The sequence below is a fragment of the Aethalodelphis obliquidens genome, unplaced genomic scaffold (genome assembly GCF_003676395.1).
Source record: "Aethalodelphis obliquidens isolate GAN/ISIS:26980383/991018 unplaced genomic scaffold, ASM367639v1 scaffold20, whole genome shotgun sequence".
NCBI lineage: Eukaryota > Metazoa > Chordata > Mammalia > Artiodactyla > Delphinidae > Aethalodelphis > Aethalodelphis obliquidens.
The window spans coordinates 19,790,879-19,805,851 of NW_020837964.1; the positions used below are offsets into that span (position 1 = coordinate 19,790,879).

Here is a 14,973-nt window from a genome sequence, read left to right on the forward strand (position 1 = left end):
ACTTTATCTGTGTTATCGCACTTAATCCTCCCAGTCAGCCAGAAGGTGGGTATAACTGTGGCCCTCACTTTATAGATGAGCAGAGGAAGAGAGAGATCACCCAGACGGGAAGCCTCAGAGTCAAACTCAAACCAAGTCGGCCTGGCCCCAAAGTTCATGCTTCTTCCTACTGCCCTCTCTTGACCTAGCAGCTGCTGCGTGGTGGGATTTAAAGACTCCTCTGAACAAACATGCCCCCTGGCTAGTCCGAGAGCCCCTGGGGCAGCGTTGCTTTGATGTTGTCTTCAGAAGGCTCTTAAGAAACCCAAATGTGGTGACCGAGAGGGCCAGGCCCTCACCAGACGCAGCGCTCACAGTTGGTGATTAGCTTAGGAGCTGTCACGAGAACAGGGGTGGGATGGGGTGCTGGGTAGAGAGGCTGGGCTCGCAGGACCAACTTCATAGTTTGTGGGGCGTAGTATAGAATGGAAACATGGGGTCCTTTTCTCAAAAGTTACTAAGAATTTCAGGACAGAGACGGAAGAACGTGAAACCCAGCACGGGGTCCTTTTAAGCACAAGACCCCATGTGATTGCCCCCATGAAAGCAGCCCTTGGGACATGGGATCAACCTGGATGGGGATCTGGGGTCACCCAGAGATCAGGGCCCGGCTTCATCCTGAATTCCAGAAGGAAGAGGGCTTGTCTCACTGCCCCAGGGTGGGTAGAGGCTGTGACCTCGGCTGTCACTATGCCCTCTCAGCCCTTGACCCCATCAGTCTACCCTTGCTGGTCCCTGTGTCACTGACCTGTGGCTCCGGGGATGGTTCAGAGGAAGAAGGCTGGTGGGTGGGAGTGGGAGTCAGAATCGGGGCTCCTGCCTGGAGAGAGGCAAGGGCCCACTGGGTGCTGGGTGGGAGGCCACCTCCCTGGCTGTCGCCCGCCCTTGCCGCAGGGAGAAGCTGGATTCTGCACAGCACAGGAGGTTTCTAAACTCTAGTAACATTTCCTCTGAGACACTGGCGCCAGGCTGTCCTCAGTGAGGGCCGGGGGTGTGTGTGCAGACTGGCCTCTGGGCCTGCTGAGCTTAGCATCCAGCATCCCTGTGGCCCCCAGCTGCTGGCCCAGGCAGAAGTGGGCTCGCAGGGTTTGGCTGGGACAGAGCATTAGCCGGGCCTGGAACGCAGGTGCCATGTGCCTGGGAAGGCTTCCGGTCCCAGTTCCCTCAGTCCTCAATGAGGTGGTCAGACTGGAGGAGACCTGGTGCCCTTTGAGGTGGGCTGTGAAAAGGGCAGCTGCTCTGGGCCGGAGGAAGGCAGTGAACAAAGGCTCAGGGAGCTGAGAGTTCTGCCAGGAAGCTGGTCCTGACTCAGGGGAGGTGGCAGCTGTGACCCCTGGCCAGCCTCGCTGGGCTCAGGCCCGCTGGGTCATTTCCTTCTTTGCCTCGAAAGGAACTGCATGTCTTGCTCCCTTCTTCCTCCCTCAAGTGAGAAGTGACTCAAAAAATGAAAAAGTAAAACAAATAGAAGTGAAACTGAGAAATGGGGAGAGAGAAGTTCTCAAGCCCCTGGGCAGGACAAGATAGGAGGCCGCACCCTGAGTGGATGCGTATTGAGCATCTGCTGTGTGCTAGGCTTTGGGGTGCAGCAGTGAGCGGGACAGACAGGACCTGTCCCCGGGGAGTGCACGCTGTCGTGGGAACCCCAGGAAAATAAGTACATGGGGAAAAGCATCAGGTGCTGATCAGAGGCTCTCAGGGAATTACACTGGGGGACACAGCAGAGGGCGAGGGGGCAGCTGGCTGAGACTTCAAGGCCAGGGGAGGCCTTTCAGAGAGATGATACTCATGCCAACATCGGAGTGTCAGCCCTAGAAATGCCAGGGGAAGGGAGGGTATTCCAGGCAGAAGGATCGGCAAGTGCAAAGTCCCTGAGGTAGAAAAATGGTTTGTTTGTTTGAAGAACCAAAAGAAGGCCCTTGGGTCAGATGAGCAATGGGGGCTCCAGAAGAGGGGACCAGGTCGGGCTGGTAGGCTGAGTGACAGCCCCCCAAAGGTGTCCACGTCTTCACCCCTGGAACCTGTGAATATTACCTTCCCTGGCAAAGGACTTTCAGCAGATAGGATTAAGTTAAGGATCTTGAAACAGGGAGATTATCCTGGACTACGTGGATAGACCCAGTACAATCACAGCGTCCTTAAAAGATGAAGGCAGGAGGGTCAGAATCAGGAGAAAGGAGACGTGATGATGGAAACAGAGGTTGGGGTGCTGCGGGGCCCCAGGCAAAGGAACGGGGGCGGCCTCTGGAAGTCAAAAAAGGCACGGAAATAGATTCTCCCCTAGAGGCTCTAGAAGGAAACAGTCCTGATTCTCACCCACCGAAACCCATTTCAGACTTCAGACCTCCAGAACTATAATAAATAACTAAATTGGTGGTGTTTCACGCCAGCCACCTTTGGGGTGGTTTGTTACAGCAGCTGGAGGAAACTAATGCAGTTGGGTTGTACAGGGCAGCCTAGAGAGAGCTTTTTCCTAAGCACGAGGGAAGGTGACATGATCTGATTTGAAGAGATCCCTGGCTGAGGTGAGGAGACGGGCTGGGAGAGAGGGGAGACCAGCAGGGGAGGTCACTGTCATCCAGGCGAGAGTTGATGGTGGCCCAGAGCAGGTGTAGAGGTGCGTGGCCATGGGATGTGTTTTCGAGGTGGAGTTAACAGGACTTGCTGTGAATGGAATGTAGGGGGTGAGGGATGGAGAGGAATCTAGGATGGCTCTCGAGTCTTTGGCCTGAGCAGTTGGGGGGGCAGGGCTTTGCTGAGGTTCGGAAGACGGGTAGTGGTACCAAAAGGTCTGTGTGGGCTGCGTCAGGTTGGAGTTGCTATGAAACGTCTCTGTGGCCATGGCCAGCAGCTGCCGGAGACCTGGCCTGGAGTGCGGGAGAAGGTGGGGCTGGGGCAGCTTACAGACGGTCCCTTCCCAGGGCTGGTGCTCAAACTGTGAGGCTGGAACATGAAGGAGGGCAGGTAGCGAGGGAGGAGAAGTGGCCCAGGACAGCCCCATAGGTCTTTCCTCTTTCTCTGTCTCACGAACTTGTCATCCAGGATTAAGCCCAAATGTCCTCCTCTGGGGAGCCATCCCTGGTCCTCACCTTGCACCTCATGCATCCCTGGGCATCTTCCACTGCAGCACTGCCTGGGGCTGGTCCCAGGGTTGACACCCAGGTCCCATTGCTGGGCTCAAATCACAGCTTCCTTCCCTTCCTGGAGAATGGCTTTCTCCCTGCCCTGTCTACATCTTCCCTTTTCCCCAAGGCCCAGCCACACCTGACACATGGCTCTCTCCTCTTTGGGTTCACACAGAGCAGGGTGACGGCTGTGATTGCAGGGTCTGTGGTTTAGAGAACGTCAGTTGTGCTGCTTTGCCACTCTGTGACTGTGCGCGAGACGCTTCACCTCTCTGAGCCTCAGTCTCATCATCTGTACAATGGGAACACTAGTGTCTACCTCTCAGGGTTGTTTTCAGGCCTGAATTTAAAAAAACATTTGTAACATGGCCAAAAAAGTAGCTAAGAATAAAACCAAGCATGTACGAATCCTCGCCGACACTCTGTTTTGCTCTACTGAGTAGTTAGCTTACCATTCTTGTTCCTGAACACCCAACCATTTGGTTGGGGGATTTGCAGGTCCCCACCCTGCTGAATCTACTCCCCCACCCCTCCTCTGACCTCTGCTCTGTATCAAGGGGACTGACCCTTGGCCTGCAGGCGCGGGGTTCTGGTGTTTGGCCAATGGGGGCTCTAGCAGGCATCTGAGGATGGGAGGAGAAAAGCTGGGCCACGTCCTCCCTGCTGCTGTCTGCTCTGGTTCATTTGTACTGCTGTGGCTGCACCTCTCCATCCCGTTAGCTTCTGTGGCTCCCATCCGTCTCTCACTGGGTTCGGGAAACACCCTTCCCTCCTCTTTGTCCCTTTGGTCCTGCGGTGGTCTGCTGCTGGTTTCTGCAGGACTCAGCATCCCGTTTGTTCCCTTGACTGAGCTCACAGCTCTGTAAGTGTTTCCTTCATAAAGTCTCTTCTTTGAAACGCCTCCTCAGTGGCACACTGAAACCTTATCTCACTTAAATCTTGCAAACTGCCAGGTAGTTGTCAGTGATCCCATTTTGCAGATGAGGCTCAGAGAGGTGGAGTGAGCCCTGCTGGGTCACACAGTGGCGAGTGGTTGAGCCAGGATTTGAACTCAGGCTGCCTTTCACCCCGAATAGTGCCTTTCCATCATGCCACTCTCTCTCTATTTCTGCGGTGACATTAACATGTAATAATAATAATAATGGTAGTAATAATAGTAATGATAAGCAGCTGTTCTCCATGTTTGGCTTGCATAGATGAAATCTCATTTAGTTTTCACACGTCCTCAGGATGTAGGAATTATCGTCCCCCTTTCACAGAGGAAGAAACTGAGGCTCAGACACAAACACCTCGTAAGTGGTAGATCTGGAACCCTCACCCAGATTTATCTTTTTCTAAATCCTGGGCTCCTTCTACACCCAATCTCAGAGGGTCCTGAGGGACTTTTCCATCTGAAAAGCCATGTTTATTTGTGTCTTTTGCCTTTTGTGTTAGAAATTTGTCCACGTAAATGGGGGCCAAGAGGAAGGGTTTTATCGAAAAATCGTTCCTCCTCCTCCTGCTGTTGGAGAGGAAGTCAGCCGGCAGGATTTGCTGGACCCACAGCTGGAAACAGAATTTCCCTTGGCCACACCTCTGGAGGTGTGGTCAGAGCACAGCTGGGGGCAGGTTTATTTTAGCCCTTTACTTTCCTATAAGTAGGAGTCACGTCTCTTGGTTGCTCTCACCACGTTTTTGGAGAGATCAGGCCGCTGCCGGGTGGGTTTGCGGTACCACAGATGTGTAGTGGGCCTGAGGATCTTGGAATTGATTTCTGTGCTCAGAAATGCCCAGCTGAGTAGCCCCGGGGCCTTTCCTGACAGCAGACATGAGGGAGAGGGGATTCGCTCGGCAGCTCAGACGTGCCTGCGGGGCACCTGGAGGCCAGGTGCTGGGCACCCGGAGGCCAGGTGCTGGCCCGTGTCCCTGTTACCCAGGATCTGTGATGATGCTCGGTTCCTGGAGCTGTGTTAGAGGCTTTCGGGGCAGCTCCAAAGGGACGGATGGATGAGGGTGGGCCCTCTGTGCCCTCGGTCAGTCTGGGAAGGTCCAGGGGGCCCAAAATGAGAGGACAGAGTGTGGCCCAGGCCCCTGGTAATGGGCATGGAGCCCAGGAGAAGGGGCAGAGGAACCTCGGAGCATCTGGGGGATGGCTGGGCTCAGTCATGCCCGGATCAGAGGGCAAGGCCTTGGAGAACTCCTGGGTTTGGGTCTGTGTCTACAGTGGGTGGGACCACTGAGCTCAGAGCTAGATGCCTGGGTTGGGCCTGAGGACTGGCTCTGAAAGCTGAGCCAAGTTGGTGGGGCCTGGAGAGGTTGTGTGCCTCTGCTCCTCTCCAGTTCCCTGTCTGGGTCTCAAGGGTGCGGTCCAGTGGTTGGGACTCCGTGCTTCCACTGCAGGGGTCGCCGGTTCAGTCCCTGGTTGGGGGAACTAGGATCTCGCATGCTGCGCAGTGCAGCCAAAATAAATAAATACATTTAAAAATTAAAAAAAAAAAGGGGGGCTGTTGCTTGGTGAGCCTCGAAGAGGAGCCCCGGCCTGTGGGATGGTAACACCCACCAGGCCTGGTCACAGCTTCTGGCCTTTGCACTTGCCGTTCTCTCACCTCTGCCTGGACTTAGGTCACATGTCACCACTTCTCTGAAGCCCTCTCTAGAGCCTGGAGGTTATACAGTCATTCAACAAACATTTATTGAGCACCTACTATGTGCCAGGTACTGAACTACAAGTGGGGAGCCTACACAGGCTGCACCCTTGTGTAGAGACATTAACCACTTGATAAAAAACAGTTTCAAATTGTGGTGCTTTGATGGAGGCGTAGAGGAAGATGTGAGAGGGCAGAGAGGGGAGGACCCTGATTTCTCGGAGGGTCTCAGCCCAGCAGTGAATCCTGCCTCTCTCTGATCTGCTGTGAGACAGTAGGCAAAACTCCCTTTGGTCTGTTTCTCAGGACCCCCTCTGTCACTGGTGTTTGGCCTTTTCAAAGGGGCTGTGAGGTCCGCTCAGCTCTGTGCTCTTTAAAAGAAGGAGCCAGGGGGACCCAGAGGGAGATGGAAGGGGGGCGGGTTGGGGCTCCTCCTTTTGTAGTTAAATAGACCCTTGGAAGCCTGGACCAGCTGGGAGCCGCTCAGCGGGCAGCATGGCAAACTCCCCCGGCCGGGATGGTTCTGCCCCGACCCTGTTCAAGCCTTAGGTTTCAGGGGCTAAGTCTGGGCATTTATTGAGCAGACTGGAGGGCCCTTGGGGGTGGGGTAGAGGAAGACTCCAGGTCAGGGATGACATCCTCACACATGACATCCTCAGGCCACATGGACACACAAACGTGCTGCCTACACAAGCACACACCCCTGTCCCCTGAAGAGTCTCCTCTTTGCGGGGCTGGCCCCTCTCCCGCCCAGCACACCCGCCAGCAGCTAGGACAAGACCTGACAGCAGAGCCCAGCCCCAGGCAAAGCCGCGGAGGGTGGACTGGACGCTCAGTCCCAGCCCAGCCTCCTGCAGGCTCTGGGCTGCAGCCCAGAGGCCCTGGGTCAGGGATGAGGGGCCAGGAGGTGGGAGGAGAGGCCCAGAACCTGCAGGGGTGGGGGTGAGGGCGCTAGAGCCCCTGCCCCCTGGGTGGCCCTGGGCGGCTCTCCCACCGCCCTCCCACTCCACACCTCGAGCCTCAGTCTGGGGTCGAGGTTGGAGCCAGTGACCCCCAAACTCGTTCAGAAATCACCGGCATTGGGAGGATGAAGGGTGAGTCCCCAGGAGCTGTGGGGCCGGGCAGCTATGAGCTGGCCCCTTGGGGCTTTTTCCTGGTTTGGGGCTCAGTTCAGCCCTGTGACCTGCTCTTGCGGGTCCCAGACCCGATCCTCTCCCCTCGGGTTCTGCCAACAGCCTCCCTCCCTCGGCTCCCCTCAGAGCTGCCCACGCTGCTCCCCTGCTGACCGCTCCTCCCTGGCTCCCCACACCCTGCAGGGTGAAGCCTAGCTCCTGAGCCAGCATTCAAGACCCAGCACGGAGTGTCCCTGCCACCCCTCTGGCTCTCCTCTCCCTCACCTCCCTGCCCCACCCAGCCTCGAGGAGAATTGGACGTTTATGGAATACACAGGCTGTTCCCTCTGCCCGAATGCCCTTCCTTGCTGTGGCCCCTGGGTAATGCTCTGCTTCTCTTCAAGCCCCAGTCCGTACCCCCCACAAGGTCTTCTGATTGGCTCCCGCTCCAGCGCAGCCTCTGCCTGCTGGCGCGAGTGTCTCTGACCAGGCATCCACTTCATCCCGGCAACCAGCGGCGTGAACTCAAGGCCCAGAGGACCTTGAGATGTCGGTGTCCCTACTGCTGTCTGTCAGCCTGCCTCGGTCTCCAGCTCTGATCTTGCACTCCTTGCCTCCTTCCTCAGAGGATTTAAAACAAATCTGCACAGATCTGCCTACAACACCTTGGGTGGTCAGAGCACATACAGTGGTTGATAGAACTCAGAGAAGCTCCTCCTGTCACCATACAGCATCTCTAATGGCCCATCACTTTGTCAGGCACACCACCATTAGGATTTTGATCCTTTGAGGACAGTCAGATTATCCTTCTTATGGGTCCCTGATGAACGTACACCCGTGTGCACGGGGCTTCCGAAGGTAGGGCTGACAAAACAGAGATCACGGGTTGCCATTCACATACTCACGGCAGACATCACTAATCAGTTACAGCGTTCGTTTCCCACCGAACTTGAACTCAGCCCCTGAATCCTCAATACAGTCTTTGAGCTAGATACAACCAATTCACCAGACCTAGTGTACGATTCGAAACAAATTTGTCCTGGGGTCTCTGGGTCATTCCCTTATCTCCTAATGGGGCAGCTCAAAGCTTGAAGGAGAGAAAACCCACCCTTGGGAGAGCCTTTTCCAGCCTCCTCTGGGCTTTCTGACTTGGCCTGGGGCTCTGAGGCAGTCATTGGCGGCCACAAGTCTCACACACTTGCCTGTTTGCTCATGAGCTGTGTGGCCTTAGGCCCATTCCTTGCCCTCTCTGAGCTCTAGCTTCCTCATCTCTAATGGAGGATTGAATGAGATCATGGGTACAAAGCCCAGCACACAGTAGGTGCTTAGTAAATGTGTGGGTGTCTCAACCCTCACCTACCCACTCAGCCTGGCCTGGCAGCTGTGGGCTTGACTGGCCGACTCACAGCTGACCTCATTTCCTGGTTCTGCCCTGGGCCCACCTCCTGCTCCTGTCTGTTCTCCTCTAGAAGGAAATCTCATTCACTGCCTTCCTGGCCCAGCCCCATGGGCCCTCCTTCCCCCTCCTCCCAGTGTCTGCACCTGCCAGAATCTGATCGTTATGCTGTGGCAGACAATCTGGAGGTCCCTGAATGAGTTTAGAGACTATATGGTCCATCCCTTGCCCTAGAGAAATTAGAAGACTGAAGCTCAGACAGCAGGCCTAAGACCTCCCAGCATCCTCTGGGGCTCCTGCTCTTCCTCCAGGGAGTCTTCTGTGATTTCTCCACCCAACATCAGCTTGGATCTGGGTTACGATGGGCTTGTCAGTATCTCTCCAGCCAGAAGCCAAGCTACTGAGGGCAGCAGTTGTCTCCTAGAACATTCCTCCCCCAGGATCATTGGGCTCCTGGCTCATCCTGGTGCCTGCTTCTGTGGCTTGAACTGTCAGGTTCAATCCTCCCCGGCTTCTCCCCTCTCCAGGCTTCCCTATGGAGTGTGACAGGGCAGTGGGGTCAGAAGGGGCTGGCCTCATTCATATCCTGCTTTCACCTCATGGTAGCTGTGTGACCTTGGACAGGCTGCTCAGCTTCTCTCAGACTCTGTGGTCGTGTCTGTCAAATGGGAATTCTTTTAGTAGCTTCAAGGATGCCGAGGGGGTGCAGAGAGGTGATGGAAGTAGTAAGGGATGGATCCCATGGGCAAGGGGCTCAAGATTTTTTTCCCTGAGCTAGTGGCCAGTGTGTCCACTGTGTATCCCCGAGGCAGCAGCAGAGCTGTGAGTCATCCAGCTATGGGAGAAAATAAGCATGGCCCCTCCAGCTTCCTGCTCCCATGTCCGGCCCTTGTTCAGCAGCACAATCGCTCAGGTCTAGACTGCAGGGTGGGCAGCTTAACCCCTGCAAGGCCAGTGGGCCCCTCGCCTACCCCCTCACCACTGGAAGCCAGAATTAGCAGGGCTGCCTGGGGGCGCAGAAGCTCCTGGGCCCCTCGATCACCTCCAGGCTGGCACCCACACATGGCTGGACTCAGGCCAGATGGGAGGGTCCCGCTGTTCCCCATCACCTGAAGATGAACCAAAATTCTCGGTCCTGCTACTTACTCATAGCCTTCTGCATCACTGGCCCTCCTGCCACTCCCTGCTCTGAAAACCTTCTGGCTGCACTGGCCTCTCCAGGTCCAATGAGCTGCCCAGGCTCCCTGCCTCCCCTGGAATGCCCTTCGTCTCCTGTCAGGATCCTGTCTGCCCACCACCCATGGCAGAAATGTCCGTGGGGTGGGGGTGAGGAACAAGCATAGTGCTTGGCGTGGAGTAGCTGCCCAGAGCGCCCGCTGGAGGATGAGCTGATGCATCTCTCACCTACTGGGGACGGACCGACCTCAGGGGTCAAAACCTTTGTGACACTCAAGCCATGGTCAGCTCTGGGTGGCAGGTAAATTCAGCTGTGATTTCTCAAAGCTCCCCTCCTACGATCCGTTCCCGGTACCAAGTGTGTATATCGCTTCCTTTAATTGCCTCATGAAAAGACCCTTTCTTGCAGTTTACAGATGAGGAGGCTGGCACATGAGAAGCTGCATGGTTCTGGGAAGAGCCTGGGCTTTGGGGTACGAGTTCTTGCTCCAAATCTCAGTTGCCTCAACTGGGAAATGGAGAAAGGCTGTATCTAATTCATCGGCTTGCTGGTAATATAAAGTAGTGAGCTCCAGTGCTGCAGAGCCTTCTGTAGACATCATTTCCAGCTCTCATGATGAACCGCAAAAACAATCGCTATCTCCGTTGTTCAGAGAAGCAAACTGAGTTTGGGAGACACTGAGTAATTTTCCCAAAGTCACGCGGGAAGCGAGTGGTAGAGCTGGGATTTGTATCCAGGACGGCTCTCACCCTAGACCGCCTGCCTCCAAGTCTTTGGGGGGAACTTCTCTAAGATTATGAGGGCTGCTGGGTCCCTTGGGCCCCAATCTACGGGTATCTCGGTTTTGGGGGAGAAAAACTACAGCTTCCGCAGCTCGTAACCGGCCCCTATGGTGTCTGGGGAAGGAGGGGAGGGGATTCCACAGGTAGGGCCTCAGGTGCCCAGAGTCAAGCCTCAGCGTGCCTGTACTGAAAATGGGGGCAGTGGCTGACAGGGAGGGGCGAGGCTCCAAGCTCCCCTTCCAGGGCTCCTCTCCCAATCCCAGCACAGAGCCTTCGAGGGGATGGGATGATGTCATCCGTGGTAAATCCTCTCTCGTGGGGGAAGGGGCACCACTCGGGTGCCAGTCCTCTGCCCCTGGCATGCTGGGCGACTCAGGCGGAATCCTGCCCTCTTAGCATCTGAGCCCAGCACCCACAGAAGCCAGTGGGCCCTTGAGTCTGGGAGTCTACCTGTGGGAGAGCCGAGCTTGCCTCTTCCCCGAGAACATCCCTTCGTGTCCGCGGCACCAGCCCTGGGCGCACCTTTCCCAGCTCTGTTGTGAGCCAGGAGACCCAGTCTACCCCAAGGAGTGGCGCTTCCCTGGGAGCCGATGATGACCATTCTACGCATGGGGAAGTCAGGGACCCTCACTCACCTTGCCTGTGGGCTGAGAGGTGTGTCCGTTCCGTCTGGCTGTCCGGCCGGGGCTGAGCGTGCCGTGGAACTGTGCAGAGCTCGGCCAACAGCCTCTGGAGGGGAGCCCCACCCGGCGGTGAGGGAGGCCTGGCCGCCGCCCCTTCAGGTTTTCCAGCTGGCCCTGGCCCATGTGCACCCCCCCACCCCCACCAAGGATGGTTTCCTGTTATTGTTCGTTTGTGAGGGCCGGGCTGGCTGCAGAGAGGCAGGCCCCGTGGTGGGCGGCCTCCTCGGCCCAGCTGGGCTGTCCCCATGGAGGCCTAGCCCTGGACTTGGCCGGGACGCTTAACTCGGGCCCCAACCCCAGGCCTCATCTCTGGGGCTTTGAGCCCAACACCTGCCGAGGGGCTTCGTTCATCTTCCTTGTGACCCTGAGGGCAGGTGCCGTCACCCCTGCTTTATAGCTCATGACGCTGAAACTCAGCAAGTTTAAGGTGCTTGTCTACTCAGCTGGGGCGTAGCACAGCCAGAAATCCAGCCTGGGTCACCCCGGGCCCAGAGCCAGATTTTCCCAGGCGACTCCATGACATGCTGGGGGAGGGGCAGACTTTGCAGTGGCTGGGGAGGCCTCAGGGGCCCCTGCGGTGGGGTGGGTAGGAGATGGGAACAGGCTGCAGCTCCTGGGTCTGTGAACTGGATTGACTTCCGGTGGGCGTGGGCCTGGGTTGGGGGTTAGGGGTGCGCCGTCTGGGTTTAGGAATATCGGGCGGAGCCAGGTGCCTGATGGGCCAGTCATGCACCTCGACCCCAGCCTCAGTTTCCTCTTCTGTAAAATGGGGATCATATAACCTCAGCCTCACATGGCTGTTGAGATAGACAAGAGTCCAAGAGGGGCGTGGAAGATGGGGAAGCTGAAGGCAGGACCAGGGACCGTTAGAACCAAGAAGCTGTGGGCAGAAGGCGCTCAGAGTCTGTGAATCACGAGAGTTACAAGAGGAGGTTTTACAAACTGCGGATACCGGGGCCCCACCCCAGTCCAGCTGATTTGGAATCTCCCAGGGCAGGTAGTGGAAATCTTCGACTAGTTGCCCCTGTTTTTCCATGGATGGATGAATGGCTGGGAAGTCCCGAACTGGTTCTCTTATACAGCTGGGCAAACAGAGACCTGAGAGGGAGAGAGCCTTGCCCAGGGGCACTAAGTCAGTGGACACTGGTGTGGAGATGGGGAATGGAGTGGGAGGGTATTTTTGGGGGAGGGGAAGATAAAGATTTCCCTGTTCCAGGCATGTTGAGTTTGAGATGGCTTTTAGACACCCAAGTGGCCATGTCAGATTGGCAGCTGGAGATGGAGGTAGATAGTTGGATATAGGTGGATACAGTTGGGGACGGGGGTGGATTTAGTGGAGACAGTTGGAGACAGTGGGAGACACTCAGCCTGGAGGTGAGTTTGGAAGCCCTGAGCGTGTGGCTGGCACCTGAGGCCTTGGCAGCGGACGAGCTTACAGGGAGGGAGGCCCCGGGCCTCTGAGATTTGTAGCTTCCTTAGGAGAGAGCCCAGGGAGCAAGGAGGGAAGCCAGGGGTGTTGGCTGGGTCAGCCTGGGAAAGGTGAGCACTGAGACTTGACCACTGGATCTGGAAGTGGGAGGTCATTGATGGCTGTGACCAGAGCACGTTAAAGGGAAAGGAGTAGACATGGGGGACTGAGGGGGGCGGCGGCTGGTGCAGGGCGATCAGGAAATAGAGGCGTGTGATCCCGGCTCCTTCCCCCAGACTTGCAGTGAATGGAGCAGAGAGATGGGCGGCTTTTAGGTTGTGTTTTAAAGCAGTGCTGGCATGTTTGTGTGCTGAGGGGACTCCAGCAGCAGGGAAGGCGGACGACGATGCTGGAGGGAGGATGGTCCTGAGGCGGGCCTCTGCGCGGGAAGCCGCACATCACTGGCTGTTCGTGGAATGAACAAACAAAAGCTCAGCACTTTTTTCTCCAACAGGATTAACTCTGCCTTCTCCTGCCAGGGGGTGGGGTGGCCACAGAGAAGCCAGGACCAGCTCAGGGCTCCGTCCCTCATGCCTCAGCCTGACTTCTCACACCCGCCTGTGCCGACTGCCTGCCCCTGTGGTCTGTGTGCCCGTGAGGTTGGGTCCAGGCCCGGGCATCACTTCCTGCTGGGTCTCAGACTCAGCCCTGGTGGCAGACAGGGATGGGGTTTGTCCTGGCACCATCCCTTTGTGATCTCAGTCTGGGAGGAAGTTGACTCTGCCCTGAAACCCCGCTGTTCCTGTCATTAGTAAACAAGGGGCTGGTCATCCGGGCGTGTGCCCCGGGGGTTGGGAATGGGGCCTTCACAGAGAGGTAGTCCAGGCCACGGAGGGAAGCTCGTGCCCCTGAGGGTCCCCTCAGGGTCTCCTGCCCGATTTCTGCCACTGCCCAGCCCCGATTCCAACCCTTCTGGAGGCAGAGGAGGTGACGGGAGGACACAAGGCCAGGAAGGTACCATCAGGGGCAAAGGAGGCAGCCCGAGGGCCGGCAGGAAACGGGATGGTCTGCGGGACCTGATTAGTAGCTGGAGGGGGAAGTGACAATGGAGGCGGTGTGGGTGGGCTGGGGAGTGTGATAACAAGGCCTCTGCCAGGACATAAGTTGACCAGGGAGGGGGCCCTACGACATCTTGCTGGGAGGGGTTCAGGCTTGGGGGTGGACAGACCCGGTGCAGGTTCTATGCCGGCTTATCACTGGCTGTGTGACCTGGAGCCTGCTGCGCTGAGCCCCTTTCCTCACCTGTGAAATGAGTCACCAGTTCAGACTTTGCAGGGCTGTCGGAGCAGCAGAGAAGACAATGAAAATAAATGATCGTAACAGCACACATGCGTTGAACAGGTATTTCTCAAAGTGTGGTCCTCTGGCCGCCTGTCTCAGAATCATCTGGGGAGCGTGTGTTGAAAATGCAGATTCCTAGGCCCCAGCAGGGCGGCAGAGGCAGAATGGCTGGCAATGGAACCCTGAGACCTACACGTATGTAGCTCCTAGGCCATGTGTTTGCACGCTCACATTGGAGGACCCTGGCCTGGGAGCTCTCCCTCCGTGGGACACCCCTTTCAATCCTCAGGACAGCCCTGGGGGAGGGTTCTGTTGTTATTCCCATTATACAGATGGGGAAACATAGCCTGGGAACTAAGTGCTCCCAAGATCACAGAGCTTGTCAGTGGTGGACTGGAAATTCCCAGCCAGGCCTCTGTGTCCAGAGGCCACCTCCTCACCCACCAAGCTTTCCTGCCTGGTGCACAGCAGGGGCTTCTCAGCAAGCGATCCCGTTCCTTCTTCCCCACAGTGTGGGAGACCTGAGGATGGCACAGGGAAGCCGGGCCGCCGGGTCTTTGCCCACACTCTTCCGCTCACTGGGCTGCTTCCTCTGCCCCCCTCACCTGCCTGCAGGGCCCCCGTCCCCTGCTCCCCCCAGAGCTTGTCTCTTCCGCCCTCTCCTCTGCCATTCCGCTCCCTCCTCCGGGCCCCTGAAGCCTTTTACACAGACCCCCTTCACGGCCCACCACCTCGCTCATCTGCTTCTCTCTCTTCCCTGCACCTGGATTGTGTCTCCTTTGCGTGTCTGTTCCTGGCGGGCGCACAGCACGGGGGGAGCGCTCCATAAACGTGGACTTGAAACCATGGGCTCCTAGAAGGGCAGCCAGCCCACTGTGGATCCGATCTGCAACTTCTGCAGGGGGTGTGTGGGTGTGTAGGGCTCTTCACCCCTGCGCGGGGTGGCCCCGCACCTGCAGGCAAAGCCCTGGCAGAGAGCGTGAGCACAGCACATAGTGTCGCAGAACACGCAGGGATGTTAAGTGGGGATGCTCCTGTGGAAGTGCCTGGGATATACTCCGTGGTTCTGTCCATAGCTTGATTTGGTGGCTGAAATATTTTTCCTTTCCTTCCTCTTTTCTCCAGATAATTGGTCGAAACCTGCAGTTGATGAGGAGTGTGGGTGCCTGAGGCTCAGACTTTCCCTGGGCTGGGGGGACAGAGGGGACAGTTGAGTGCCCTGGGCTCCCAGGCTGCCCGCTGGGGGCGGGCGTGGGGTGGGCAGGAGAGGGCTGTGTTACCCGCCTGCT

General features: G+C 57.0%; 1 protein-coding gene across 1 annotated transcript in view; it reads right to left on the reverse strand.

Moving 5' to 3' along the window:
• CDH5 (cadherin 5) overlaps positions 1–11,569 on the reverse strand; it is a 39,001-nt gene extending 27,432 nt beyond the window's left edge. Inside the window, exon 1 of the mRNA XM_027119698.1 lies at positions 10,888–11,569. The gene's annotated coding sequence lies outside the window, so the exon portion shown is untranslated. The remainder of the gene's footprint in view (positions 1–10,887) is intronic.
• Positions 11,570–14,973: the final 3,404 nt, after the last annotated feature.